The 4,019-nt window shown below is 35.2% G+C and overlaps 1 long non-coding RNA gene across 1 annotated transcript in view; it reads left to right on the top strand.

The window, feature by feature from the left end:
* The window catches only part of LOC108368930 (uncharacterized), a 2,285-nt gene extending 178 nt beyond the window's left edge, over positions 1-2,107 (top strand). The window contains exons 2-3 of the long non-coding RNA XR_001848440.1: positions 1,375-1,377; positions 2,065-2,107. This is a non-coding gene — a long non-coding RNA (uncharacterized LOC108368930). The remainder of the gene's footprint in view (positions 1-1,374; positions 1,378-2,064) is intronic.
* Positions 2,108-4,019: the final 1,912 nt, after the last annotated feature.

Below are 4,019 nucleotides of genomic sequence, written 5' to 3'. Positions count from 1 at the left end.
CATGTACATGGTTGGGGCGGAAATGCCTCCTAAATGTATGCTTTAATATTGATACTGAATTACAGAAACGTGCTAAGCAGCAGTTTAGGAATAAGATGTATGTATGTATGTACATGAACAGATTAGACCCAAACAAGGAAGAAGGTAAAGTTGAGTATGGAGAAGAAGAAATGGATAAATACAGAAATTAAAATAAAAGTACAGAAACCTAAATATAAAGACAAAGAGGGAGGAAAATTTAAATACCTAACCTAATAACAATGGTGGGGGTGAANGAAGATGAAGATGAAGATAAGGGTAAAGATTATAACCCTTAACTTAACTTAACTCACCTCAACTCATCCCACCTCCACTTAAAAACGTACTCCACCTGAGATCACCACACCTTAACCCCACACCTAAATCCACCACTACTTCCCTCCCTACACCAAAATTCACCACACATCAACTCACCACACCTAACCTTCCTCACCTAAATCCACCACACCTCTTAAGCGTACCACACCTGAATTCACAACACCGTAACTCCCACACCCACCGCACCGTAACTCCACCAAACCGCAACTCACCACACCCAATTTCACCACATGACATGATATCACTTGATGTGGCATCAATGATATCATTTGGCACAAAGTGAACCAAAATAAACAAGATTTTTAATCTTATATAACGAAATATAAGATAATAGCGGCGTTCATATAAATTGATAAACTTCGGATAAACGAGATAAAATGATAATTAAATCAGTTTATCACTTTTGATGAAGACCCCGAATATATTGCAATATAATGATGTTTCCATATGTTTTTTGGTTTTTGGTATCTTATCTTATATACATATGGGCAAACATGTTTTCTTTACACCCCTTTTACGGCTAAACTATACCTTAAACGTATAAACAATTATGTATCATTAGAAAGGTATTTTGATGCTGATGTGCAGACAATTTTTAAAATTTCAAATTGGTTTAACATAAACCGAAAAAAAACTATTGAAAAGTGACACCAATACTATTGCCGCACATGTACATGCTTGGGGCGGAAATGCCCCCTAAATGTATGCTGTAATATTGATACTGAATTAAAGAAATCTGTCAAGCAGCAGTTTCGGAATCAGATTTATGAAGATTAAGATTCATGCAAGGAAGAAGGTAAAGTTGAATATGTAGAAGAAGAAAGGGATAAAAGCAAAGATTAGAATAACAGTAAAGAAACCCAAATATAAACGAAGGTGAATATGAAGATGAAGATGAACATGAACATGAACATGAACTTGAACATGAACATGAAGGTGAAGATAAACATAAACATTAAAAGCGATAGAGATAGAGAGGAAGAAAGTGATAGGGATAAAAAGGAAATACAACTGAAGAATGTGCTAGGTTATATTGTGGTGTGTTATGCTACATATGTTATTTAATCTTATGTTATGGTATGTTATGTTATGCGAATTGCTAAGCTAAACTCCCCTCCACTTAACCCATTCCAACTAATGTTATTTCAGCTCAACTCAACTCATANCCTCTGCAATGTTAATTGGTCGCGCACCATTTCCAAATCAGCTCTCATTGCGTGTGATGTTAATAGCAATAGTGAAATTTATCTAGTTGATAGCTTTTTAAGTATAGATCTCATGCAAATTAATTGTTTTCCCAATAAACTTGGTCGCACTTTAGACTTGATATTTTTAAGTACAACTGTAAATTTTTCTTTACAGGAGTGTAATTTTCACATAACTAAAACAGACATGCACCATGTACGTCTAGTTGTTGATTTTGAATTTTATAAATTTTCTAAACTTAGCAATGCTAATTCTAGCTTATCATTTAACTTTAAGCAATGCGATTTTTTGAAATTGAATGGTCTTTTGTTGGATGTCAACTGGGATAACTTGTTTCACCACTGTAATGTCTCGGAGTGTTTCGAGAAGTACTGTTGTAGAAATTTGCAAATGTACTCTTCCAGAATTAACAAAAAAGCATTACAAGGTACCATGGCACAATGCGGCTTTAATGAGACTACGAAATAAGAAAAACAAGTTTCTTCGTAAGTTCAAAAAAAGTCATAATAATGTTTACTTCGGCCTGTATAAAAAATACTCCAATGAATTCGTATGTTTGGATACATTTTTGCATAGAAACTATGTCCTTAGTTTTGAAACCAACTTAAAATCAAATCCAAAAACATTTTTTGTTCCAGCATTCCGTCGGCACTTTTTATGGGTGACAATGCTGCTAATACTCCTACAGAAGCCGCTAATTTATTCGCTGAATTTTTTAAGTCCAATTTCAGAACAGATTCCAATAGCGTTTCTTTCGATATTCAACAGTCTCTTGAATTTGGCAAATTAACACTTACTTCTGAGGATGTGCTCAGTGGCATTGCTCGGCTTAAACCCTCCTCACAAACTGACGATGATGGTTTGTCTGCACTTTTGTTTAAACAGTGTGAATCTTTAGTGTATCCATTATTAGACATTTTTCCAATCAGCGATTCAGGTTGACACGGTCTATACTGATTTTTCTAAGGCTTTCGATAGGGTAATCCATAGTATCCTGTTAAAAAAAAATTAGCCTGCATCGGTTTCCACTCAGTTTTCCTGAGCTGGATTTCATCGTACTTACACAATCGTCGTTGCATGGTTGTTTTCGACAATGTTAAGTCTCTGCCTTTTGTTGCACGCTCAGGAGTCCCGCAAGGTAGCATCCTGGGTCCATTGCTTTTTGCCTTGTTTATTAACGATATCTGTACATGTTTCTCCTCGTCAAAGTTTCTGCTTTACGCGGATGATCTTTATTCTACGATCAGTAACTCTCTCGATTGTCAATTTATGCAAAACGATATCGATAATGTTAGCAATTGGTGCATAAAAAATAGTCTTTCGTTGAATACAAATAAATGCTTTTACGTTACCTATGCTAAACGTTGTAATATTATTCAGAGCTCTTATCATATTTCCATGTCACCACTACAGCGTTTAAATGAAATTAAGGACCTTGGAGTAATTTTTGACTCAAAGTTTACATTCGCTAATCACAGTGGCGGATTTAAATATTTGCCGCCCCTAGGCAATTCATAACTTGCCGCCCTTTTTTCACGAAAAAAAAAAATATATATATATATCAAATATGATTGTTATTGTCAGTGCTTTATTACAATATAGTTCGTTAATAATGAAATACATAACGGAATTAACAAATTCGACATCAGCATGGATAAGGTATTCAACAAAAACCCTCTTTCAAACACTTCTTTTTCACAGTTCTTTACGTCTTGATTTTTCAGCTGCGAATTCGCGGATAATATCTTCACAATCGATAGATAGAAACAAATCTNCGCCCCTTAATTCTGCCGCCCTAGGCTTCAGCCTATGTTGCCTGTACGATAAATCCGCCACTGGCTAATCATATAAATTTTATTATTACAAAATCGTATTTCATGCTTGCTTTTGTAAGGCGCCGTGGTAGGGAATTCACCGACCCGTATACACTGAAACTTTTGTATATGGCTTTTGTACGCTCCAGGCTTGAATACGCGTCCTTTATCTGGTCTCCTTATTATGCGTGTCATATTGCTAGGATTGAGCGGATCCAAAAAATTTTCTTACGCTTTTCGGACCCTATCCCCTCCTATGAATCGAGATGCCTGTAGATAAACTTAAAATCCTTGCAAAGTAGGAGAATAATCCTTTCTTTATCTTTTGTTTTCGATCTAGTCTGTGGTGTTGTAGACTGTCCCGTACTCCTTGAGAGGATTTTCTTTAATATACCTGCCAGACCTCAACGCTGCTCAGAGTTTTTCCATGTTGGTATTTTTAGGGCTCTATATGCACGAAATGCTCCCATCACTAGAGCCTTAATTGAATTCAACAGAATTTATAAATATGTTGATATCGATTTTTCAACTTCAAAAAATCGCTTTAGGAACTCTCTGAATCTTTTTTATAAGTAGTTTTATTTTTTCTTATTATGTATTAATAATGTCAAACTATTTTCTACTTAGCCTATAAGAATTTTT

The sequence above is a fragment of the Rhagoletis zephyria genome, unplaced genomic scaffold (assembly GCF_001687245.7).
Source record: "Rhagoletis zephyria isolate East Lansing unplaced genomic scaffold, Rhagoletis_zephyria_1.1 Rzeph_scaffold_00003, whole genome shotgun sequence".
Classification (NCBI taxonomy): domain Eukaryota; kingdom Metazoa; phylum Arthropoda; class Insecta; order Diptera; family Tephritidae; genus Rhagoletis; species Rhagoletis zephyria.
The sequence above is the reverse complement of the archived record's forward strand: the minus strand, read 5'-3'. Positions and strand labels throughout refer to the sequence as shown.